Source organism: Ambystoma mexicanum, chromosome 10, assembly GCF_040938575.1.
Source record: "Ambystoma mexicanum isolate Mex_15411 chromosome 10, UKY_AmexF1_1, whole genome shotgun sequence".
Classification (NCBI taxonomy): domain Eukaryota; kingdom Metazoa; phylum Chordata; class Amphibia; order Caudata; family Ambystomatidae; genus Ambystoma; species Ambystoma mexicanum.
Window position 1 is genome coordinate 1097644500 of NC_090932.1, and position 27796 is coordinate 1097672295.

The window sequence follows — 27796 nt, forward strand, 5'->3', positions numbered from 1 at the left end:
GGTCAAGGTTGGGTTTCTTCACTAATGGGGTAACAGTAACCTTTTTAATGCTATTTGGTATCATTTTATCATGAAAAGAGGTGTTGACTATTCTCGTGAATAAAGTTGCAAAGATGTCAGCATTGTCGTGGATTATTTTATAAGGCAGTTTATTCTCTGCACAAGGCCAGGGCTTCATTGTGGCCAGTGTTGTTAGCATATCCTCTGTTGTTATTTCGTGAAAGCTGAATTTTTCCAAGTGTTCTGTGTTCACTTATGTTGATGGTTGACGCTATGGCGCGGAGAGCCATATGGCAGGTGTAAGCATGGCAGACCGATTAAAAAAAAAAAAAATCCGAAAAAGGTATATTTTATACTTGTTACCTACCCACATGCCAAATTCCAGGTTTGGAGCATGTTGGAAAGTATGCTGAAAATTTCAAACAGACACACACACATATCCACAAATATCCCTTTTATATATAGAGAAGACATCACATACTCATTCCAAATATATGCTGACGTTACGACATGCAACTTTTTTCTGCCAAAACGCAAACAGACATAGTATAACAGCATTGATGAGTGCCTTACCATAATTCAAAGATGTATGGTAGCAAACAAGCTCTGTGTTAATGCAGGAAACATTGGGCCTCATTACAAGCATGGTGGGCCGGTAATTGCCCATTTGCGGGAGGCGGTAATGCCGGGCTCCCGATACCCATCCTGCCGCATAGGGCAGAATGGGGGTAGGGAGCATGAATACGCCGGCACCGTTAATAACGGTGCCAGAGGCATTACAAGTTGTGCTCGCGGGGGCTGTCAGGAACCCGCAAGCAAAACTCGTAATGTGCGGCCCGGTATGAACGGTGAGGGTGCCTTAACGGCACCGTTCATACCGCGGCCGCCAGCCTTATAATGAGGCCCATTGTAATCCTAAATCCAGGGAGCAACCTAGACTAGGAAATCCTGTTTAAATAGCCAGGGACCACAGGGCCACACCCTGCAAACAGCAAAAAATCTGGGAATCATATTTTGCTCAAACCTCTCTGTTACAGGGTACTCCTTCATCCGAATGAGGTGATAACCGGCCAGAGGGGTTTTACAAATGTTGACGACGGCAGTAAACATAACGCAGCTGGGAGAACAGAGCAAGGCAGCATTTCCAGTCTAGGGACGGATGCAGGTGCTGAGCCTTGGAGGACAAGCACACGCATAAACTCGAGTACCAAAGAAGGGGATTGGGACCTGGCCCGCTTCAGGCCTAAGTGTTGAAAGAACGCACTTACCAAGTGTCCCGGTATGCAGCAGGATCAGAGACCATCCTCCATGCTCGTGGCGAGGACCGTCATGCCCCCTGGTCGCCGGGTGGGTGTTGCAACAGAGGGAAAGGAGAGTGGTTTCTCGACATTGCGGTGGCAGCAGCAATGGGCAATGACGGCCATGGGAATCTTTGGATCGGGAAGGGGGCAGAGCAACCGTATTTCAACCCTGTAGCAACAAGGACCATGATTGGTCAAAGGCAGAAGCCACTCCTATAAAGACCCGCAGAAATGTTACTAAGTGGCATTCTGTCTCTGATTCTTGTAGGAGACACACGTTTCTACCGAAGAATGAATATACCACTGGTCCTATTAGAATCCTTGGTCCATTCATCCCAGGAGGAAGAAGATGCCCTAACTTCCATCAAGGAGGGAAAACTTCCCTGACTTTAAAGACTTTTTGAGTTAATTTTGTGGAGTTGTACCCATCAAGCTGATTCCTGAATAAAGGATTTCATTTGTTTTACTGAATTCCAGTTTCCAGCGTTGTCGGTCACACTCTACTTCAGACAACAATCAACAATCGCCGAAATACACACCTACATTCACATTCCTAAAAAAAGTCAACCCTTCCTACAAAACAACTACAAAAACGAAGTAATGGAAGCTCTGGTGTTGAGCAGATTAGACTTCTGCAAGACCAAATACATTGGACTACCCAGTAACCAGATCAAACATATGCAATTAGTCAAAAACAGAGAGGCCAGACTCTGCTCCTGTTACAAATATGCCTGAAGCTACTTTAACTTGAGATAGAACAATCAGTGGAGTTCACTAACCTGGGCAGCGGGCAGACTCCGTAAACAGCAACACCGCAGAATGTAAAGGCTTTCCGGGACACCCTGTTCCCTCCCAGCCGATTAGTAATCAGCAGTCGGCTTTCGGGAGGAATCTGCCAGGCTTCCTTCAAGGAGTTAGGTGCGGGCGAGACTTGTCCTGGACGAGAGAAATAAGAGGTGAGTCTTCGTCCATAGAAGGTAGTCTGAAGCTTAGATCGGAAAGTTATGACCCAACTTACTCCGAGTACCGAGTTAATTGCATTCAGTATGCTGAGTGGAGTCTTCCAAAAGGGAGTGAGTCCTAAAGGGATAGAAAGACCGTTTCCGGAGACCAGAAGCGGAGATCAGTGTAACCGCCAAGATTAGGGAAGAAATTAGATGAGGTTAGAGATAAATCCCCGGGAACTCACTTTTTCGGGCAGGCATAGGGACCTAACGGATGGGACAGATGGGTGAAGGGCGGACTGATGAAAGGAGAGGCTCTAAGGGGAGAAAGGACAGAAGGATCAGAAATTATTATAGGTTCAGAATGCAAAGAATAGTGGAATGGGGATATGAGCAATATTCCCTAGGAACGAACTTACGAAGCGCCGTGCTGGAGAGTAGCAACGCACTTGCTGAACTTCCTTGTCGAACTATATGGAGTCACATGATCGTTGCGGCACGAACGTATAGAACATGCAACCTCTGCACCGTTGCCCGCACAGACGGATTCAGAGGCATCAGCCATCTTGGATGAGTAAGGTTGCAGCACATTATAAACACAATGTTGTCGCCAGAACGACCATCGGTGCAAGGGTGTAACAGTATGCCCCCTCCTACGGTGCGGTGAACCCGGTTTCCCCGGGTGAAGCCGGAAAAAGTGTCGGACCAAAGAGGGAGCATGCACTCCCGATGTCAACTCCCATGTCCGTTCGGCAGGAGAATAACCCTTCCAGTCTACTAGGAATTGCAACCGACCCCGATGATATCTGGAGTCGCAAATCCCTGCCACTTCATACTCCGGTCCCGTATTGGTCATTATTGGTGGGGGACGTATTACAGGGGTGCATTGAAACCGATCTTTCATGGATAATTTGATCTGAGAGATGTGAAAGACCGGATGAAGACGGACCCATGAGGGAGGCAACGCAAATCGGACTGCCACTGGACCGACCAATGCTATTACCTTAAACGGTCCAACATATTTAGGTGACAACTTGGACGGCACCAAATGTCTCGGGAGAAACCGAGCAGATAACCAGACAGCATCCCCAACTTGAATGGAGGGCAAATCTTGTCGATGACGGTCCGCTACCTTCTTGGCTCGATCTTGGGCAGCTTGCAGAGCTATTCGAGCGAGCTGTTGTCCCTTTTGAATACTGTCGACAAGACTGTCTATTCCAGGACATCTGGAGGAGGACTTTGAGACAGAAGGTTCAAAGGATGGATGGTAGCCATATGAGCAGTAAAAAGGACTGGTCTTCAGTGCCGAATGGCTGGCATTGTTATAAGCATATTCTGCCAAGGGCAGGAGATCTCCCCAATCGTCTTGTGCAGCCAAAACAAAACAATGTAAATAGGCTTCTAATGTTTGGTTAAGGCGCTCTGTCTGTCCGTTAGTTTGAGGATGATATCCTGAGCTGAGGGCTCTATTAATCCCTAATGCCTGACATATACCCTTCCAAAATTGTGAGCTATATTGGGGACCCCGGTCAGAAACAATAGTGTTAGGAAGACCATGTCTGGAAAAAATTTCTGATATAAAGATCTTCGACATCAGAGCAGCCCCAGGGAGTTTTTTCAAAGGGGTGAAATGGGCCATCTTTGTGAAATAGTCAATAGTCACCATAATGGTGGTGTAGCCTGAGGACAATGGAAGATCGACAATGAAGTCGATGGAAATGACTTGCCACGGTTTGTCCGGAATAGGCATACAGGTAAGTAAACCAAAAGGTGGACACCTGGGTGTCTTAGATTGTAGACAAACAGTACATGCTGATACGTAATCTTGTATATCCTTGGTCAGACCTGGCCACCAAAAATGACGTGTAATTAACTCAAGGGTGTTTTGATACCCTCGATGCCCTGCTGCCTTTGAATCATGACACATGAACAGGACTTCTCTTTGAAGTGTTGGGGTTGGAATGAACACTTGATCATTGAAGAAGTAATATCCTTTCTCCTTGGTAAGCGAATGAGTTTTTTGTAGATTCTTGCAGATCGGATCAAGACGTGCAGTTTCTTGTGTGACTGTTTGTAGAAAATCAGTAACTGTAGCCAGAAATTTAGCTTTAGGAAAGAAAGGCTCAGGGTGGAACTTCTTGATTGGAGGAACCTTTCGTGAAAGGGCGTCTGCTCGAAGATTTTGATTTCCCGGAAGGAAAGGAAATTCTATCCGAAATGGTAAAAAAAAGTGGGCCCAGCGAGCCTGTCGACTGTTAGTGGTGTGGGCATGTTGCAGCATTTTGAGGTTGCGGTGGTCGGTTCGAACTTCGAGCGGGTGGACCGACCCCAGCAAAAGATGTCTCCACTCTTCAAATGCTCTCTTAACTGCCAGCAATTCTTTTTCGAGGACAGAATAATTTATTTCAGAGGAAGAGAAGGTTTTGGAGAGATAAGCGACTGGTCTTTCTTCTCCTGACTCGTCTTTTTGCAGAAGGACTGCCCCTAGAGCAATGTGAGACGCATCAGTCTCAACGATGAATGGTCGTGACTGGTCCGGGGTGAGCAAGAAGGAAGCTGAAGTGAAAAGGCTCTTAAGTTCAGTGAATGCCTTCTGCGCAGGGTCATCCGAAACGAAAGTCTTCCCTTTCTTCAGAAGACTGGTGATGGGAAGAATGGTCTTAGAGAATCCTGGGATGAACTTTCGGTAAAAATTTGTGAATCCCAAAAATCGTTGGATCTCTTTGACATTTGAGGGGGAAGGCCAATCCAAAATAACCGAGATCTTTCGAGGGTCCATCGAAATTCCCTGGGCTGACAACACGAACCCTAGGTAAGTCACTTGTTCCTTGTGAAACTCACATTTTGCCAGTTTGCAGTACAGCTGGTTGGCTTTAAGGCGGTCCAAGACTAAATTGACATGTCCGATGTGTTCCTCTATATTATGTGAGAAAACTAGAATATCATCCAAGTAGACGATTACATAGTGAAGGAGGACGTCGGCGAATAGATGGTCCAAATGGTATTACCCTATATTCATAATGACCGAATGGGGTCCGGAATGCAGTCTTCCACTCATCGCCAGGGGCGATACGAATCAAGTGATATGCCCCACGTAAATCCAACTTGGTATAAAGAGAAGCCCCTTGGACGGCTTCAAGAATGTCAGGGATTAGCGGCATTGGATATTTATCAGGGATGGTAACTTTATTTAGCCCTCGATAGTCTATGCATGGCTGTAGTTCTTCCGTATCCCTCTTAGGGATAAAAAATAAAGAGGCTCCGGCTGGTGATTTGGACTCAGTTATAAGACCATTTTGAAGATTAGTCTGAAGATAGTCTTTGAGTGCCTTCTTTTCCGGCTGCGATAATATGTACATTCGACCGAAGGGTATAGGTTGATCCGGGAACAAATCCAGATGACAATCATCTCGACGATGAGGAGGTAACTTAGGGAATTCTGGCTGAGAAAATACCGATTGGAATTGTCGGTGACACCTCGGGATCTCGGCGACCATCCCTATCGATGGACCTTCAGCGGTTTCAACCATCATGGAAGGAGCTTGAATCCCAACAGAGGATTGAGAAAGACAATGGGAAACGCAATATTCGGAACCCAAAAATAAAGTTCCCGCTGCCCAATCTATAAAGGGATTATGGGTTCGCAACCACGGTAACCCCAATATAATGGGAAAATGAGCAGTCTTAATCAAGTCGAATACTAATGTCTCCTTGTGAGCAGCAATCTGGCATGTTAGAGGGGTTGTTTGTTCTCTAATGGGCCCAGAGCTGAGAGGGCACCCATCCACCCCCTGAATGGGAGTAATAGAGGTCTTGGTGGATCTGATGGTCCCATGCTTAGCAGCCCACTGGTCATCTATAAAGTTGCCAGCAGCTCCACTGTCGATCAATGCTGGGACTCCTTGTAACACCAAGTCTGGTAATTTTATGATCAGGGGAAGTACTAACATAGAGTGTTCCGTCATCTCATTTTTTAAAGAAGTACCAAGTCTCTTTGGGGAACTCCGTTCAGAACCTCCTGCCATGGTTCCCCTTACGGCAGGGTCTTGCCGTTTCCCCGCATCGGATTCTTTGTCCGACGAGGAGGAACGATGGGACAATCCCTTAACACATGAGACGAAGCCCCACAGTACATGCATAGGCCCTGACTCATTCGTCTTTCTCTTTCACCAGCTGACAAAGGGCCTCGGGCTATTCCTATTTGCATAGGTTCGTCTGTAGTCTGAGGTCTGGATAAAGGGGAAGGAGAACCAGAGAAGGGTTTGGTGGGTTTCCCTTTCTTCTTCTCATGAGAGCGCTCATGGAGACGGTAACCTATCTGCATAGTGAGCGCAATCATCTCAGCTAAATTGGCTGGTCGAGGAACTTTTGAGACTTCGTCTTTCAGTTCCTCGGAAAGACCTCTGCAAAATAGCGTGAGGAGACCATCATCCGGCCACCCAGTTTCGGCCGATAGTTGTTTAAATTGAGTAACGTAACTCATGAGATCCTTATTGCCCTGCCTTAAATCTAATAATTTTTCCTGAGTGGACACTGATATTTCCTGCCTACAAAACATAGATCGTAAACTATTAGTAAAGGCTGTGTATGAGTCTAAAATGGCATTCCCCGAAGTTACTAGAGGAGTCGCCCAGGCCAATGCAGGACCCGTCAAATGTGATATCAGATAACCTTCCTTGTCCTTATCAGACGTTAAAAAGCAGGCTTTAAAGGTAAACTGAACCGTACAACTATCAAGGAACTCCTTGAGTTTGTGAGGATCTCCGTCATATTTCTCGGTATGTAAAGCATAAGGTGGGGTTTCTGAAAAAGCTCGAGCGACCTGTTGTCGTAACTGAGCATTGTCTTGTTTCAGAGATTGCATCTCTAAAGACAGACTGCATGGCAGCCATTAATTGCTGCATCTGTCGCTCCATCGGAAGTCTACCGTCTGCCCAGTGGCACCGAAGGTAAATTCCCTTTCTTAGGGCGTCGCTAACTGTTACAAATATGCCTGAAGCTACTTTAACTTGAGATAGAACAATCAGTGAAGTTCACTAACCTGGGCTGCGGGCAGACTCCGTAAACAGCAACACCGCAGAATGTAAAGGCTTCCCGGGACACCCTGTTCCCTCCCAGCCGATTAGTAATCTCAGCCGTGGAAGAAACACAGTCCCCAGGGAAAACCCTCCGGGGAAGAAAAACCCTGTGTAGCGGTGAAAGCGGATCAGGTCAGCAGTCGGCTTCCGGGAGGAATCTGCCAGGCTTCCTTCAAGAAGTTAGGTGCGGGCGAGACTGGTCCTGGACGAGAGAAATAAGAGGTGAGTCTTCGTCCATAGAAGGTAGTCTGAAGCTTAGATCGGAAAGTTATGACCCAACTTACTCCGAGTACAGAGTTAATTGCATAGGGACCTAACGGATGGGACAGATGGGTGATGGGCGGACTGATGAAAGGAGAGGCTCTAAGGGGAGAAAGGACAGAAGGATCAGAAATTATTATAGGTTCAGAATGCAAAGAATGGGGATATGAGCAATATTCCCTAGGAACGAACTTACGAAGCGCCGTGCTGAAGAGTAGCGATGCACTTGCTGAACTTCCTGGTCGAACTATATGGAGTCACATGATCGTTGCGGCACGAATGTATAGAAAATGCAACCTCTGCACCGTTGCCCGCACAGACGGATTCAGAGGCGTCAGCCATCTTGGATGAGTAAGGTTGCAGCACATTATAAACACAATGTTGTCGCCAGAAATGACCATCGGTGCAAGGGTGTAACAGCTCCAGTCAAAACTGCTCCTGGGAAAAGGGACTCTTGTACTTATCAAAGCTTCTCCTATATTACGTCGGTCTCAGGTAAAAATATCCTGCAAAAACAAATCCAAATACATCTTGTGAAAAAGAAAAGAACGAGCATTAGATCTCCAGCATCACAGGGGCCGCATGGAAAGAGTGCACTTGCCCCAGAACTATGAAAAGGAAAATTTCCTGCATTTTAAGAGATTGCTGAGAAGATAATTCCTAAAATGCACTTTTGAGGAGGAATAACTGCTGCAGAAAACAACCGAAGATGTATAACTCATGAAATAGATTTGGGTACATTAAAACTCGCAGGAAGTTGGTTTTTGACTTTGGTAAATTGAATGTTTATCTACCATGTATCAGGTAACCAACATGTTATCTTCGACCCAGAATGCTGTCACCTTTACTCTCGTGTGTTATTCTGTGTCTTGCACGTAAGCACTGTGAAGCAAATTGTGCACTTGACACGGATGGACGTCGCATCATCATAATAAATAAATAAATAAATAAATAAATAAATAAATAAATAAATAAATAAAAAATAAATAAAGCGCTAGGCAGTCTCTGTTAATCCATCTTTGGGGCCTGCCCTCAGTTTGTGCTGATTTTGCAATGGAGGGAGTCGGGGCTGGAGTGGCAGGCGGATCCCACTGGGGCAGCTCAGCAGCACAGAGCACAGCCCCCCCCTTGTGGTCCGGACCTAGATATTCCGTGGAGCTTGAGTCAAGGTGCATGGTAGTGGTATGGTGGTTTCGGCAGCAGCCCATTTAAGATGTTATATGTGACCATGTTATTTTGTTCATGTATGAAGATTTGGGGCACCCCAGGATAATATGACGTTTGCCTACTTTCTAGCAGTACCATTGGCACCTGGCAGCATATAAGGTTTCCGGAATGGGAGAAATATGTACCACCACTCTCTTTTTTGCTTGCGCACATCCGTGCTTCCAAATTCCTTGCTACTTGGTCTTTGCTTTTGTCTCACTGGTGGGGGGGAGGTCGGGGGGCCTGGACATTTTTCACCCAGAAACGGGGCGGCTCTGGGTCGCTCTATCTAGCTGTGGTTTTCCTCAGTGGCTTAAAGGAAGGATTGCCCGTAGCTCTGAGTTAAGAAGGACAGCAGGGCTGTGGGTGGCATGAGTCTGAGATGCTCATCATTTGCCACGCATTGGCATGATTTGGACAGGTGCAGGTACCCAAATCGTTTTCCAGATATTGCCATTATTTGCACAGCTACTCATGCCGTGTGGCAGGTATTGCCTTTATGCCCCTTGGTACGTGCAGTGTTTTCAAAGTATTGACAATACTGATCAACATTTGCAATATCGGTTGGCAGGTGATGCATCCTTTGCCCCAATAATGTCTAGGTGAGTGGCCTGTGGGGAATTTATTTATTGTTGCTCATAGCCGACAGACCTAAAGTCGAACTGACAACCCCTCTCCAATCTGTCCTTTGTGTGAACTGCACCCTCCCTGTATAAGGTTTTGGATGAGCTACTTAGTCGCAGCACGGGTTGCAGAGTACTTTGAATGCTCACCTTCAAAGAAGAAGCAGCCATGGAAGCTGGGTTTAAATGTCACCGATTCCAAGGTTTGCTTTTATTCGGCTTTGTTTTTGTCGTTCTATTTTGGCAGACTTCCTTGACAACAAATGACACAATGTTCTATAGCTCTCCCTCCCCAAAAACAGTGAAAAGAAATGTATAGACTTGCTAATTCTGTATGAAAGGCCAATGTCGTGTGTGACGTTTCTCAACACTAATATTCCCTTTCCCTTTGCTTTGATGTACATTTCTGCTGGACTTTTAGGAACCTGTCTGAGGTCATTGACTCCTTTATTAAGGAATATGATGTGCAGGCTATGTCCCAGCTCGAACCTCTATGTTATCCTCCACGCCCTGGCTATCTCCTGTACAAACTACGTGGACGACACCCAGATCCTCCTCACCCTCACGGGCAACTATGACACAGACTCTGCTATGCTTAATGACATATACAACACCATCCAGGCCTGGATGTCAGTAAACAGACTATGTCTCAACTCTGACAAGACAGAACTCCTCCTGGTAGGGTCCCCCGACACATTAAAAAACCTTGACTCACAGTTTAGCCACTTTACTATCGACTCTATCAAAATCCCAGTATCATACTCAGTCAAAACCCTTGGAGTCTATCTGGATTCCAACCTATCCTTGAACAAACAAGTCAGCGCTATCGCCTCATCGGCAGCCCACCATGCCAAACTAATCAATGCTGTCAGGCCATTTCTCTCCATAGAGAACTGCACCAACATAGCCAGAGCCATCACTGGCTCTAGGTTGGACTACTGCAACGTCCTCTTCCTTGGAACGTCTGCAAAAAACCTGGATAGACTACAAGTCATCCAGAACAATGCACTCCGCGCAGCTCAAGGCATCTCCAAAAGAGAGCACATTGCTGCAGCCAGGAAAGCAGCCCACTGGCTCCCAATAAAAGAAAGAATTCTATTCAAAACCTTGACATTGACCCACAAATGCATCCACCACTCCGTACCTGGATACCTCTCACAAAGGATCCACCCCTCCTCTTCCACCAGGCCAATTAGAACGCCCTATGCCAACATGCTCTGTGTGCTTATGGTAAGAAGATCTATAGCAGGTGGCTCCAGCTTCCCCTACCTAGCACCCTAACATTGGAATGCCCTTCCTCCCACCATAAGAGGCGAGGCCTCCCGCATGACCTTTTGCAAAGCCTTGAAAACAGTACTCTTCACCTGAAGCCCACCAGCACCTACATCCAAGCCTGTTACCATGATTATGACATGTATCCTAAATGTTTTTTTAATATGACATTGTAGCATTCTATGGTAGAATGCAGTCCTGCACTGCGACCAACATGGAATGTTTAGGTTAGAAACAGCCAGGGTTCCAGGTCAGTTGTTTAGGTTCACGTAGGAGGTGGTCGCAGTGCAGGACGCCGGTTTAATATATATACAAAATAAACTTACTATGAAAAGAAGTCATCCCGGCTCCAGAGATACTTCAATTGGCGACGAGGACACCGGCGCCTGGTGACCCACGCAGCACAAAGAAGACAAGGGCGGCTGCTCTGAGCCTGAGCGCAGCACTGCGCTGGCTTGTGCTGTTATAGGCCACACGGTTTATACGTGGGACTGGAGGAGAGCATTACGGCATTGGTTTGTGCTGTCTTTGGTGCTGGGGGCTGCAGTTTGGAGCAGATATTCCGGGCCAAACAACCACTGAGGCTGCATGGTTTGTTTGGAGCTCCGAGCATTCGCTACTCCTGCTCGTTTGAAGCTCCCGGGCCCCACATAGTGTTTTAAGCGAATTTTATTGCTTCACTTCCCCACAGATTCGTAACGATACTCTCCTCACATCGCGCATGTTAGAAAAAAGGACCTTGCGATAGGTCGCGATCACGTGAGCCTGCTGGACAAAGACCAGGAAGTCTGGGGAGGGTGAGGATTATACATCTTCATCCTCGTCCCAGTTCTTAAAAAAAAAAAAATTTCTTTCTCTGTTTAAATACGCAACCATAAAGGAACGCATAATACTATATGCAAGTTATAAGACTGTGTTAGGATACCACAATGCAGGGTATCAGTATTCAACCTCCTGCAAGCTTTTTGCCGACACCAGGTCAGCCAGCAGTGGTCTGGTCAGAATGGAAAGAATTTTGGCTGAATTATATTCAAGCCGTGGATCAAGAAGAACTCACATCCAGAAAAAAGAAACTATTATTGGTGCATGCACTTGGATTAGAGTGTCAAAAGAAATTCAGGGAACTTCCAGAATTGACAAGATCTGAGGCTGTAGATGCCAATGAACATGACAGAGCCATAAAACAATTGGACAAATATTATGCGCCTGAAACCAATGTGGCCATAAATAGATATAAATTTTACACCAGGGTGCAAAAAGAAAGTGAAAGTATTGAGGAATATGTTTCAGCATTAAGGGTTTTATCCAGAACCTGTCAATTTGGCAATGGCATCACTCTGGACGAATTAAAACGAGATCAAATCATAATTCACTCAAAGGATAATATAGTTCAAGACAGGCTGTGGATGATCGGTAATCCATCACTACCTGAAACTATAGCTATTGCCAAGCGGGTAGAGCATAGTCAATTGTGCTCTGAGGAAAGGAAGGACAAGAAAGAAGAAGCTGTACAGAGCATGCTACGAAACACTACAAAGATAGTACAGGAGCAGGAAGAGCAAAGCCAAGTTAATGCACTGTGAACTAAAGAAAAGCTGGAAGCTGCTCCAGGGAAGAGCAACAGAACAAAGAATTCAGAATACAGGGGAGGTTCAAGTAAAGTTTATGGAAAGATTTGGGCTAGGAATGAACCTTGCACACAAAATGATCATAGATATCAGAATTACCAACCAAGGGATGGAAATAGATGCTGCAACTGTGGCAGATTTGGCCATTACGCAAATGCAAAACAGTGTCCTGCTCTAGGACAGAAATGTGGAAATTGTGGTATAAAGGGTCATTTTGCAGTGGTATGTAAGAAAAAGAAAAGAATTTCTGTCATCGTAGACGAAGAGGAAGAATCAGCCGAAGAAAGGGTATTTTTCATACCGGAACCTCCAGAAGGGGAATTTAAGTGCCCGAGTTGTGAGGTGATTTTAGATAACTGGAAGCTCAGGGTGAAGGTGGATAGTTGTTCACCTTGGACAATAATCACTGAGAAGACATGGCAGAACCTTGTGGCACGTGGTCTGGGAAGCGAATTGAAATCATCAGACATAAAAAATCCGGGAGGATTTGAGGGGTCAAGGATAAAAATGATTGGATGGTTTCCCAGTATCATTCAATTTAAAGACAGACGAGCCCAAGTCAAAGTTTATGTAGCAGAAAAAGGCGTCAACATCATAGGATGGAGAGATCAAGTTGGTTTGAGAATCAGGTTAAACCCATGTATGGAAGAACAGATTCTGTTGGTCAATAGTAGTCAACAACAACAAAGAATTGGTGTATCGGCGGAAAAGAATAAAGTCAAATCAGAGTTAGGTTTATTAAAGTATTTTGCACACAGAATTCGTCTGAAGAAAGGAGCTGTACCGGTTAGACACACAAAGTCAAGACCGGTTCCATTTGCCATTGCGGACAAGGTTGAACAAGAGTTGACATTGTTGGAATCAGAAGGGATCATAGAGAAAATTGAATCTTCGGAGTGGGTGAGTCCCATCGTGGTGGCGTTGAAGAAGAATGGCAAACCCAGAATTTGCATGGACTTAAGAGACGTCAATAAGAACATTATAATCAATATATTTCCTCTTCCGATTATTTCTGAGATGTTGAACTCTATTGGTGATGCAGATGTATTATCAACACTAGATCTCTCGAAAGCATATCATCAAATTGCACTTACTGAAGATTGCAGAGACATTACAGCTTTTATTACGCCACATGGTTTATATAGGTACAAACGTATGCCATTTGGTTTAGCCTCGGCAGCGGCTGTATTTCAGAGGGTAATGATGCATGTCCTCAAGGGAGTAAGAGGAATTTTTGTATGTCAAGATGATATTATTGTATTTGGTAAAGGAAGGGAAGAACATGATAACAGGTTAAAGAAAGTGTTGAAAAGATTAGAAGATGTGGGTTTGAAAGTCGAAGAGAGCAAGTGTAAAATTGGAGTAGATGAGGTAGAATATTTAGGACATACTGTAAATGTCAAAGGGTATAAACCAAAGAAGGATGCCATGGAAGCCATCAGGGAGTCATCTGACCCAAAAAACAAGGATGAGTTAAGGTCATTTTTGGGATTGTGCGAGTATTACAATAGATTTGTTAGAAACTTCGCGAGTTTCACAGATCCTTTGAAGAAACTGATGAAAAAGGATGCTAAGTTTGTGTGGGATGATGATTGTGACAAGGCAGTAAAATACATAAAAAGTGAAATTTGCAATTCATTGGAGCTAGGAGGGTTTGAGTTTGGTAGAATGACAAAAATTACAGTGGATGCCAGTGGTAACGGTTTGGGAGCAGTTTTATCGCAGGTAGATGAAGATGCAAACGAGAGAATAATCAGTCATGCATCGAGAGCCATTTCGATACAGAAAATAGATACTCAGTGATTGAAAAAGAGTTCTTGGCTTGTTCCTGGGCAGTAAATTACTTCAGGAAGTATTTGTGGGGAACTAAATTTGTTATTCAGACAGATCATAAAGCTTTAATTGAGGTTCTTATAGTCAAAGGAATGTGTAGGGCCTCGCCGAGATTAGCAAGACTTAGTCTTAAAATGCAGGATTATAACTTTTCTGTGAAGTATGTGCCTGGCAAAAGGAATGTTGTAGCTGATTTTTTGTCGAGATTACCACTAGGAAGTAAACAGATGGTAGTAGAAATGGATGATGAAATGGTAGCTGTTGTGTTTGAGGTCACATCCAAGGATGATTGGATTATGGAGTTGGGCAAGGATGATGAGCTTCAACAAATTGGCGAATACATAAAGTCTGGATGGCCTGAAAAGAAGGCAGTTCAGGAAACGTGTTTGAGATTTTGGGAAGTAAGGGATGAATTGTCTATGGAGGATGGATTTTTGGTAAGAGGAGACAAATTGATTCCACCACGCAAGTTATATGATGAACTTATTGAAAAAGCACACCAGGGTCATCCTGGTATTACAGGCACGAAGAATAACATAAGGTTAAAATATTGGTGGCCAGGTATGGATCTTATGGTAGAAAGAATGGTTAGGAATTGTTAGCCGTGTCAGAACAGCGATAAAAGTTGTAGAATTGTAAAGTCCAAGCCTATTGACATTCATAAAGGTGAAGCACCATGGGAAATGGTAGGTATTTATATTGTTGTACCTTATGGGAAATTAATCGATGAGAAGAAGTTCTTGATAGTACTAGTTGATTACTATTCAGGGTGGCTGGAAGTTAAAGCAGTAAATAAGATTGATAGTCATGAGATTGTGAAATTCATAATGCAAATTTGCAGGAGGGAAGGATTTCCCAAAGTGATAATGAGTGACAATGGAGTTCAATTCAAAAGCAAAGAGATAAGAGAATTTTCCAAGAAATCAGGGATTGAATGGAGGTTTTCAGCTTTATATCATCCTCAAACTAACGGGTTAGTGGAGAGATGTAATTGTGTAATTGTAGAAGCAGTAGAATTGGCTTTGAGTAATAATTTGCCAGTGGATGAAGTACTAAAAGAGAAAGTGTGGTGTATCAGGATGGCTGTCAAGAGGGGAATGAATGTTTCACCCTTTGAATTGATGAGAGGAAGGGCTCCCAATACTTTGCTTAATCCGGATTGGGTTAGGAAATTGGGGAAAGATGGAAAGGAAAGGTTGTTCAAGCATCAAAATGAAAACGACATATCTAGTGGAGAACCGTCTATCGGTGAACCCAGGTTGAGAATCTCACCGGGAGACTATGTGCGGATTAAGTTTGGTCGTAGTGTGAGGAAGGGCGACTCTAAATACAGCAGACCAATTAAAGTTATACAGGTGTTCAGAAGAGCGATTAGAGTTGCTGGGGGAGCAGTATGGAATTTGGATAGAGTAAGTAAATGGAGATGGGGAGGCAAAAAAGAAGGATTTCGGTGAATAGTAGAAAAGGGAAGGGCAAATGATGAATTGTGCATTTCTTTTATTTTTTCCATTCTGTAGAACCAAACTATTAATTCCATTGAATTATTGTGGGCATAGTTTTCAGTTTCCACACCTATGCATTCCAATAGGTGGTGGTAGGATGAAAAAGCTACTGAGATCTTTTGGTGACTCTGGTTTGAGGAAGCTGTTACGCTCACCTGGTCTCTGCGGAGGCGTTGGGGCATGGTTGCAGCCCTCCCGGGGATTAGTTCGCCCTTATCTGGCTTCTCCCTCTGTACTTATACAGTTACTGCGGCAATTGGTAGCGCTGCTCAGGACTGCCCCTGTGAGAACATAAGGGGTCGTGATCATGCCAGTCTGTGATCCAGGACCCCTTCCAGACCCTTCCAGCCAGGACGTGATTCCTCTAGGTTGCGCTGCCCCTAGAAGGCTCACTTGATTATCTTGATTGATGAGCTCTCCGTCCTGCTACTTCTGGCAAGGGCGCTTGTCTGACTGGGACCGAGTTCCTTCACTGGTCCCTGCACGTGGTAGTCCAGTCCAGCTGCGACTAACCCACTTCTCTCCAAGTGACAGTTTCTATTTGTCTTTGTCTTTCCTCGCCTGGTGGCTTTAAGCCTGCTTTCGTTATGTTTGTATAGTTTGTTTTGCTTTCAGCCTGCTTTTGCTGTGTTTGTTTAGTTTGTTCCTGTATTGTTGTCCGCTCCTTCTTTAATGTCGTTCTTTTGCTCTCCCCCCATGTAGGTGGTATTGCGGGACCTGCAGCAGTTGCAGAGTTGATGATGGCAGCCGGAGTGAACGAGGAATGAACCCACGATGGTCCAGTAACAAGTGAGTGGTCTCTAGGGATCCGCGTGTGGTTCGAATGCAGCATAAGCCTAGGCTGATGAGTGATAGCTGTCTAACCATGTCTTTCGTCTTCTTCACAGGACCCGACTCCGTGGATGAGGAGCGCAGCATCGGAAGCAAGATCGCTGGGTTCCAGAAGGTGAGTATGCAGATGAAATGATGAATGCCGGATTCCAGGAGGTTAGTATGCAGGATAAATGCTGGGTTCCAAAAGGGTAAGTAAGCTGGTCCAAGCTCAGTGAGCGTCACGTTGCATGAGAATGCAAATTAATGCGAAGCGCTGGCATTGGGTATAGAACAGCTTATATAGCTGTGCTCCAGGGGCCACGCCCACTAGTCCTGTCCTGCTTGCCACACCCTGCCACTCCTAGAGTCTGCACGTGCAGCCTGGGCCTGGGGAGCCACACCCCAACATTATGCTCATGGAAAACGTTCCTGAATAAAAGCATGTGGAAAAGTTCTTGTGAATGAAGCACTCTTGCACAAAAATAAAGTGTTTCTGCTTACATCCTTACATGAGCCCGGAGCCAAAGGTGCCAGGAATGAGTCCAGCTTGGCCCCTGTGTATATGTGCCCTGTGACTCATTACCCCCATCACTTGATGGTGTGTTGTCTGTGTTTTTGGGCCAGTGCTCTGTGCAGAATGGACTTTGCCCAGTACTGGTGTGGATGGAGTTATTATATGCGTATTCTGCTAGTCAAAGTATGTCCTTCCAGGTATCCTCGGTTTGTTGCAGCATGCATTTTATGTAATGCTCTAGGGTTTGGTTGGTCCTTGAAAGTATGGTAGATTGTTCACGATAGTATGTCGGACTCCTTTTTATACCCATTCTTGTTTTGCTGCTTGTTCATCAAATGTTGTAGACTAGATTTTAAGTCGTCTAACGAGGTGGTTGCTGCAATCGTGCTTAGGATCCGTCCTACCGGGATGCTGTGAATGCCTCCTCTTCCTTACTCATGCATCACAGGGCGTCTGCTTTTCCATTGCATACTCCGGGTCTGTAGGTAATTACGAAATCGTATTCCGTTGTACTCGATAGTGAGTGACCCCTGACTGGCCCATAGAGTCAGAGCTCGCTCTGTCGTACTTTTAAGACGAGATAGCTGCACCTTGAGGTGGAAGGGGTGCAGGATTTCGTACTCCAACACCAATCAATAAGGACAACTCAATGGTTTGGCAAAGGGGAGTCCATTTAATGACAAGTACAAAAAACGGGGAAACATGGAAATCAACAATGATGAGATAGCCCGTCTCGCTTCAACTGCCAACAACTTCAAACAGTAACTGTTATACCCAAAATTCATCATCATTGACGTGTAACACTCAAAAGTTTATCATGCAGTTCTATTGGTTGGAAAAGGTAACTTTACTATAGGTACTATATCTGTATATGGTAATGATGTGTGAGGATTGGATAACCCTTATCAGGTGGGCGTCTACGCCCTTCGCTCTAACATTACTCATGTAGACGTCACTAAAGTACAACGTCCAATTGGTTCTACTATCTATAGGACCCGATATTATTTGGCCCATTGTAATTGGGTTGGCTACAACCCCAAGCATAAATCTCCACTTTAATTATCAGCACGCAGAATGGTCACCCAGATGCAGTATGCCCCAAGATTCACCCAGCCTCCCTTCCATCAATCAGTACTTTAGTGCTATGTGTCAATTAGTTGGCTGTGGTCGGCCTCAAAACTGTAGCTTCTTGTCAGGAAAAGTTATGGTATCTTCGGTTTTGGGAGACAGCCAGGCGAAGGCTGGTCACTTACTAGCACCCAGTGAATCTGCTTCTTTTTCCTTCTATTTGTGCATGTAATTCTCATTTCGGCCTGCCACCTTCCTGGGCCTCCTTATCGCGACCTTCACGGGGCAAGCTGCTCTGCTCTTAAGTTTCGATTCTCCGAAGCTACTGTACGCCTCCCTCTCTTGCTTTGACCTCGATTTCCCAGGCATGAGCTGCTTCTTGCTGAGTTTTCGATTCCGCCATCTCTTTTCTTGTTTTAGCTGGACTAAGAATCCTGTCCTGTTTGACCCTTAGTAACCTGGGTTAATTCTGCTTTTATATAAAGTGGACTCGCACTTATATAGTGTGCTTCATTGAGGCAGATATATAGTTGACGCTTGCCGCTCTATTCTTCTACTAAGCATAGCAAGCCGCACTGTTTTCTTAGCTTCTTGCGATTACAAGCATATGTACAGGTGTTAGCTTGTTGAATAGCTTCATCCTGCTTTACAGTTTAAGTTTCTTTATCTTTTAACATCGTCTCTCCTAAGTTCATGATATCCTTATTCATGACATTTCGTCTTTGTGTGTCATCTTTTAGTTGTCGTTTCATCCATCTGTGAGTCTGTCCGGGCCCTTGTGTCGTCACCATTCATCTTCAATTAAGGCCTTTGAGTTTCTTCTGGGACAGTGTTTAAGCAACCTTCATTTTGTGTCATTTGATGGTAGGGTTGTCTCAATGGATACCTTACTGTCCATGGTTGTCTGGTCATTGGAACTTCAATAGATATTTTTCTTCTGATTGACAATGGGCAGAGCCCTAATGCAGCTCTCTTCTGGTTTATTTGTTCGTCATACGTCACATATTTCGATGTGAACGCTCCTTGTACTTCAAAGTGGGCAACTGGAGTGCAGGCTGTATTTGGGACCTCCTCTACACTGTGAAGAAGAGGGCCCAGTGGAATTGGAGAGAATATTGTGCTTTAGCAGTCTTTGGGTATTGCAGATTGCGATGATCTGTGATGACGGTAACTGTATGTCTAGCTCCGAGAAGATAATGTCTCCATGCTTTGTATGCTGCCTTGATTGCTAGCAATTCTTTATCAGTGATTGCATAGTTTAATTCGGGGGCAGAGAACTTACAACACCCAAACGCTACGGGATGTAACTGTCCTGTTTCGGGGTCTCGTTGTGACAGGACTGCTCCCATTGCTATGTTGGATACATCGGTTCCGACCACATATTGTAGTTCTGGTCGGGGATGTCGTAAAACTGGGGCTGTTATGAAAGCTTGTTTTAGTTCCTGGAAGGCTTCCTCTGCCTCTGCAGACCAATGAAATTGTTTATTTTTACGTAGCAAAGAGGTAATTTGATGGACAATCTGAGAGATACCGGGAATAAATCGACGATAAAAGTTGGTGAACCCGAGCACACTATGTACTCCCTTTGTGGATGTTGGTGAAGGCCAGTGGAGGATAGCTTCTACCTTGCGCATGTCCATGCGTACGCCCTGTGGTGTGAGAACAAAGCTGATGACTTCTACCTCTGTCACATGAAAGAAGCACTTCTCCAGTTTGGCATATAGCTGATGTTGCCGAAGTTTTTTTAAGACTGTCCGAACATGACTGACGTGGTCTTCCTTGTTGGTTGAGTAGATGAGAATGTCATCAATGTAGACAAGTGCACAGACATACAATAGTTCGCAGAGCACATCGTTCATGAAGAATTGGAGCGCCGCTGGGGCATTACATAGTCCATGGGCCATATTTTGTGCGAAAGTCAGTCCTCCACTCGTCCCCTTTTTTGACTCTTACCATATGATAGACCCCTAATAAGTCTAGTTTTGTATAAATCTGGGCATTTTTAACTTGATCCAGCAGTTCAGGGATAAGCAGCAACGGATATCGTTTTTTTACTGTGATCTGGTTAAGTGCCCTATAGTCAATGCAAGTTCTTAAGTCTCCCTCCTTTTTGGGCACAAAAAAGATTGGCGAGGATGCAGGGGACTTGGATGGATGGATGAAGCTGTTTGCCAAATACTGGTCTAGGTATGTTCATAAATGCTAGTTTTCCTGTTCTGTTAAAGCAAAGATCCGGCTGCAGGGAACTTGGGCCTCGGGTACGAGATCAATTTGGCAGTTGTACGGCCTGTGCAGAGGTAGGATGTTCGCTTGCTCCTTTTGAAAAACATCTTGGTAATCCAAGTATTCAGGTGGTAACAAACCTGTGAGGCCCAGTACGGTTGTTCTCTTCGCTCCTGGGTCAGTGAAACCTTTTAATGGGAATCCTTTGTTGTAACAGTTGTCAACACAGTCTTTTGGAAAGGTCAGAACTCTTTTACGCCAGTCAATCTTAGGGTTGTGGGTCTCTAGCCAGGGCATTCTTAATATCATCTGGAACTGAGGAGCACCGATGAGATCAAAGTTGATGTCCTCTCGGTGACCGTCCTGACACAAAAGCATAACCTTCTCGGTGTAGTGCGTCACTGGGCTGGATTATAGCTGAGATCCATCAACTGCTGTAACGTTTTCCGATATTTGCTTCTGTCAGAGAGGAAGGCCTAACCGGGTAGCCAGATCTTGGTCAATGTAAATCCCCACAGCTCCACTGTCAATGTATGCCTCCAAGGCATGTATTATTGACGGTTGTTTGTGGTTTACCAAGAGCACAGGGATGACTAGGTGTGAGGTCTGTGTTGGTTCCTTTTCACCGCTCGAAAAGTGGACCCCTATGCTTGCCGGTCATTGGAGTTTCCTGAGTCCTGTTCTTCTTCTTCACTTTTGTCAGTTGCTCCAACTGTTTTCCTGGGTGGTTTCATCAGGCATTCTCTGAGAAAATGGCCTGCTTTACCACAGTATAAATAAAGTTATTGCTGTCTCCTTTTCTCCCTTTCTGCATTGGTTAGCGGGGTCCGTAAGCCCCCGATTTGCATAGGTTCAGACTGATCGTGTGACTTGGTTTGATTCTCAAGGGGTTTTACATAGACTGACCGCCCCTCTGCTTTTGCTCGATCCATTTTCCGATTCTGTAACCTGTGATCGAGCTGCACTGACAGGTCGATGTATTCTGCACAACCATCCAGGGGATTTACTACTTGGGCTAAAACGTCCTTAAGTTCTCCCCGCAACTCTTGATAAAAGAGCGTACTTCTCTTCTCCTCTGGCCAGTTTGTGTGGGCTATAAGGCGATTGAAGGAGGCGATGTAGATTAGTAAGTCTTGATTACCTTGCCGGAGTGACAGCAGTTCATTGTCCAAAGCTTGTCCTTGAGTATGCCGTGCAAACAGTTTCTCCATTTCACGCTAAAAAAAAACGAAGTCCTGAAGTAAAGGATCATCTTGGTTGACCAAGGGTATTAACCAGTCCACCACACTACCTGTTTGTTGGGGAATGCCCCAGGTCTGCACAAGGAATGTAGGCGGCATTGGTTCATAAAATGGGCATACTTATTTGGGACGCCTGTGAAACGTCCGGGCGGGGCCAGGGGAACCGCCCCTGGAAGAACCACCTGTACTGGCGTTGACTGTGCAGGTGTAGCAGAAGGGGTTAACCCTGGTAGTGGGACGTGGCCAGCCTGCACCTGAAGCATTTGTCTTGCTAGTTCATCAGTACGTTCGTGTTTCACAATAGATCCCTCCTTAGGGCATTGGTTTCCTGCCTTGAGGCATGAACTTCAGCCGTAACTCTCCTAGTAATTGGGCCAACTGGTCCATCTCTGAAGTTTCCATTATGCCCAGGCAGAGATTCGTAGAGGCTTTGCATTCTGTTACGCGCACCTCGTCTCTGCGGCAGCATTGGGGCACGGTTGCAGCCCTCCCGGGGATTAGTTTGCCCTTATCTGGCTTCTCCCTTTGCACTTATACAGTTACTGCAGCAATTGGTAGCGCTGCTCAGGACTGCTCATGTGAGAACATAAGAGGACGTGAGTATGCCAGTCTGTGATCTACGTCCCCTTCCAGACCCTTCCACCCAGAACATGATTCCCATAGGTTGCGCTGCCCCTAGAAGGCTAACCTGATTATCTTGATTGATGGGTGCTCCATCCCGCTACTTCTGGCAGGGGCGATGTCTGACTGGGACTGAGTTCCTTCACTGGTCCCTGCGCCTGGTAGTCCAGTCGAGCGGCGACTAAACCACTTCTCTCCAGGTGAGCGTTTCTGTTTGTCTTTCCTCGCCTGGTGGCTTTCAGCCTGCTTGCATTATGTTTGCATAGTTTGTTTTGCTTTCAGCCTGCTTTTGCTGTGTTTGTTTAGTTCGCTCCTGTATTGTTGTCCGCTTCTTCTTTAATGTTGTTCTTTTGCTCTCTCCCTGTGTAGGTGGTATTGCGGGCCCTGCAGCAGTTGCGGAGCTGATGGTGGCAGCAGGAGCGAACAAGGAATGAACCCACGATGGTCCAGTAACAGGTGACTGGTCTCTAGGGATGCGCGTGTGGTTCAAATGCGGCGCGACCCTAGGCTGATGAGTGATAACTGTCTAACCTTGCCTTTTATCTTCTTCAAAGGACCCAACTCCGTGGATGAAGAGCACAGCGTCGGGATCAAGATCGCTGGGTTCCAGAAGGTGAGTATGCAGATGAGATGATGAACGCCGGATTCCAGGAAGTGAGTATGCAGGATAAACGCTGGGTTCCAAAAGGGTAAGTAAGCTGGTCCAAGCGGCGGAGAGCGTCACGTTGCATGAGAATGCAAAGTAACGCAAATCCCTGGCATTGGGGATGGAATAGCTTATATAGCTGTGCTCCTGGGGCCACGCCCACTAGTCCTATCCTGCTTGCCACACCCTCTCACTCCTAGAGTCTGCACGTGCAGCCTGGGCCTGGGGAGCCACACCCCAACAGTATGCTCATGGAAAATGTTCCTGAATTAAAGCATGTGGAAAGGTTCTTGTGAATGAAGCACTCTTGCACAAAAATAAAGTGTTCCTGCTTACATCCTAACATGAGCCTGGCGCCAAAGGCCCCCTGTGTATAGGTGCTCTGTGACCCATTACCCTCATCACTTGATGGTGTGGTGTCTGTGATCTTGGGCCAGTGCTCATGACAGAAGCTCAGACAGATCTGTTGTTTAATGGTTGGTGCTCTCTGAAAGGTTGTGATTGGGTTTTCGGTCAAGTATTTCCTGATATTTTCATCTGTTTTAGTATATTCCATTGCTTTTTTAGTATTCCTTTTGTGATATATGCATCACTACTGTATGTCGTAATAAAATGTACTTTAGCCAATGTGTTTTTTGCTTTCGGTTTATCAGTTAGCAAATAGCTTCTCAGAATTTTCTCTGCTTTTTCTATTGCTTTTGTCAAGATTTTTGTCTGAATGTCTCCTCTGTCTTTATTACATGTCTTTCAAATGTTTCAGTTGTGGTACAATTCCTCTTTACTCTGAGAATTTCTCCATACGGAATATTGTTGATTATGTAGTGTGGATGGTTGCTGTGCACATGTAGTATACTATTGACTGCTGTTGGTTTGATGTATAGCTCTGTGTGAATTTTGTCTCCAAGGGTGTATGGTTCTAAGTCCAAGAATTCCACCTTTTCTTTACTGTCTTTTTTTTATAGTGAATTTGATATTGTACTTGTCTTTTAGATGTTTCACGTAGTCTAAAAGACCTGTTCTTTCTCCATCCCAGATCATTAGCACATCATCTACGTATCGTCCCCAATAGATTATGTTATTGTCTTCATTGAATGCTCTGTGTTGCCAGGCACGGTTTAGTACATTGTATCCCATCAACAAATTCGTGTATGCAGGGGCACATTTTGCACACATGGTCGTGCCTTGTAGTTGACTGTAAATATGATTATCAAAAAAAAAGATGGTGCTGCTTAATGCGAATTTTAGCATTTCTATAATCATTTTGTTTTGATTGTTATACGAGATTGATCTTGTCTTGAGAAAATAACCTTACTTGCTATTCCAGTTCTGTGCTCAATACCCGTATACAGAGAAACTACATCCAGGGTCACAAATACATAGTTTTTCTCCAATGGGATAATTTCTAACTCTTGTATGACATGTTTAGTATCTACATCCAATCGTTCTTCTCCAAAAAGTTCCTCATCTGTTGCTTTTCTTAGTCTGAACCCTTCTGCAACTGCAATTATTGCTCCCCAGGCCCTCCTTGTGTTATCTGTTGCATGCACTGCAATCCAGTCCTCTCTTGCCAAAAGTGCCTCTTATCTCTATGTACACTATTGTTCCTTCTGGCTCGCCCAATGGTGTCTCGGGCCTAAACAGGTACTCGCCTGGTATTTGCCGCACCTTCCCTGGGATGCCTGTGATCCATGCAATGGGGATGTCCGTCCCATATTAAAACATCGCAGGGTCCACTGGCACCCCCTCTGTACTGTGCGTCCACAATATGCCTGTACCATCTGTTTTACATTCAACATGTGTATGCCTGGTGTTGAGCACACTATGCCCTTGTCTGTGAATGAAATGGTCATGTTTAGTCTGCTCATGATGTCACATCCCAATATGTTTACAGGTGTCTGTCGAGAGTAAGGTAGAGGTAGTGATAAGTTGTGATCTCCTATAGATAGTGAGTTGTGATCTCCTATAGATAGTGAGATGCTATCAGTAAATTGAACCACTTCCCGAGCCCCAGAGAATCCTTGAGTGTTCATGGCATCGCCTGTCAACGCAAATCTCCTTTCCTGGATGTATGACCTAGTCACCCCAGTGTAAACAAGAAATGAAAAGGTTTTGTCACCTATTGCCACCCCTATGCAAGGTTCTTCTGCAGGGTTGGGTGTTATCAAAGGATGAAACACATCAAGTTCATCTGTAGGCTATTCTATTGGGGATACATTGATAACCCGTTCTCTGTAAAGGGGATGTTCCCCACCATGGTAACTCCTCCCAGTCTCCTAACTGGTAAGGTCACCACTGTGTCCATGTTTTCAGGTGTGTCATCATCCTGTAGTTCTGCTATCTGTTGTGTGTTTCCCCTGATCTAAGATGCTTGCAAATACTGTGATAGTGGTGCTGCCATTTGTGGTGCCTGCGTCTGTATCTTTGATGGTGCTGGTGCTTGTGTTTGTGCTTGTGGCATCTGCTGATACTAGCCTTGCATTTGCCCATGGTGCTGTGGACCCTGAGCATAGTAATCCTACTGCCCCCCTTGATAATGCTGCTGCCCCTGATCTCCCCAATTCTGTTGTGTGCCTCTAAATCTGCATAATCTTGAAATGTGTCCTAGTTGCTCGCAGGTCCAGCACTGTGGTGGTTCCCTCCCCTGTCCCTGTAAACCCCCAAAAACGCGTTCTGTTGCATCTGTTGCCCATATCCCCAAAATCCAACTTGAATCCTCCCTTGATTGTGATGTGCCTGTGACCCACAGCCTTTGAAACACTCCCCTTCCTCGGAATCCCTGCTGTGGTCCGCACTGCACCATGTACCCTCCTCCCATGGGCGGTGCAAATGTTTGTGGTTGTTGATACTGCTGCTGGGGTGCTGGTGCTTGTGGGGTGGGGCTGGTTATGGCCACCCCTTCCATTGTGTACTTCGATAACTTCTTTTGCACTAGCATGGCCTCAGCTGCCATTCTCTCTTACGCTTTTTGCTTAACCATCTCCTGCCATAATCTGCAATAGTGTACTATTGTGAGCTGTATTTCTGGCCACCCCGTCGCTTCCTATCCCACCAAATGTTTCAAACTTTTCTGTATTGACTTGGGTAGCCCCTGCACTAAGATGTGGTAGAAGATAACTATCATTTTGTCCCACGGCTCTCAAGTTTCAAGGCACCAAATATATTGAACAGGGTCTCCGTCTTCCCACATTTTGCGTGATGTAATCGCCCTAATGTCCGACGTGTCTGGTTACTGTGTTCTTAATTCTTGCCATACTGCTGCTCTGAAGTTTGTAAATGCGACCCATCATGCGCTGTGTTCTGTATCATCACCCCTGGGAACCCTGCCCTCTTCCATAGGTCATCAGCTGCGTCAACCAGTATCGAAACTAATAATCCCTTTACATCACCCACTGCCAACCTGTGACTGACTGTCAGTTTTTCCATCTCATAAATCCACTTCCCAGCTCCCACGCTTAAGGATGGTAATTTGCACTTAACATTCTCCTTGTATGTGTGCTTCCAAACTGAGGTCTTCGCCCCTCCCCGTTATAGTAATGTTATCTGGGAGTATGCTGCCCTCTCTTCTGGCATCCTTCGATACTGTCTAAGTTGTATAGGCCCTCTCTCGTCTTCAATGTCTGTGCATATCTCTCCTGGTTGTAGGATGGGTACTCGTTTGCTTTCGTCATAAACCCTAGACAATCATCCTCTCGAACATGCTAGTGCTGTTTCCTCCCTCCTACATCCTGGGTGATCCCTTAGTCTATTAACATGTGTTATGTGTGTTGCACCTGTCATTCGCCTGCTGTGCTTGCTCCTCTGCATCACCCCCCCCCCTTCTCCTCACCCGTGGGTCCTGTACTCCCATGAGCCCTACTGTTCTGTCCCCGTGGATTTTGATCTGCTGCGCTCCCCCCTCTCGTCCCCACTGTGTCTGTCTGTCATCATTGTCCGATCCCGTGTCCATGTTGCTACACAAGTCATCTGCAAAACCTAACCATCTTGATGTCAATTCTGTATTGGGTTGCATGCTAAGATCAATCTCCACTAGGTTATATTTGCTGCCTCCTGCTAAAGCCCCTAGGCCTGCTCCGCTGCCTCCTGCTGCACTCTTACCTCGTGAATTTGTACTACCCAGTTCTACCCGTCTTACTTCCTTGTATTTATTTATTTCCCACTCTAGTGCTACTTGTGTCTTTAATGCCCTTATTGCTCGCTCATCCTCCTCCTTATGTGCTTGTTCCCTCGCCAGTCTATTCAACTCCAACTCCCTCTGGTCCCTCTCTGCTAACTTGCATTTTTCTTGCTCTGCTATCTCCCTCCTCCTCTCTGCCTTCTGCAGCTCTCTCTCCTTTTTCTCTCTCATTTCTCTTTCCACTCTCTTCCTTTTCTTCAGATCCCTCTCTTTTCTTTCTTCGGGCTCCCTCTCCAAGTGCTCCTTTTCCCCCTCCTTCCTTCTCTCCCTGTCTTCCCACTCCAGTTTCTCCTCTCTTCTCCTTGGTCTGTCCTCACGTTCTAACCTCACCTACCTGTCCTTCTCCCTTCTATCCTCCTCTTCCATTAGCTCTGCCCTGTTCGATGTGTTGCGGTCCCTTTTCAGGCTTTCTATCCCCTCCCCCATTGTCTTCCCTTGAAGTTTTAAGAGTACATGTGCTGCTATCCACTCATTCGTTCGTATGCCTTTGAACTCCTTCTTTGCATGCTGCTGTGACTCGCTCCTTACCCCTGCATCAATAATTGGCTGATCTGTGCCTTTCGGCTTGTCCTCTTTAGTGTATGGTGGTGGTTTGTATGTCGGATTTGAATACCCCTCTGATGCCCACAGTTCCCTAATTGGGTACATCCCCTGCTCATCGTCTGTTTCATCAGATATTATGCTTGGTGGGGAAGGGGGAGGTGCTGATGGATTACTCTCTTCCTCCTTCACCTCATGCTGGTTTAGCATCCACTGCCGCTTCGCTGCTTCTCCCCCTCCCTCCTGAAACATGCGCCATAACTGGAATACACCCATGCATTTGGCCAATTTCTTCCCCTTGTAAGTAC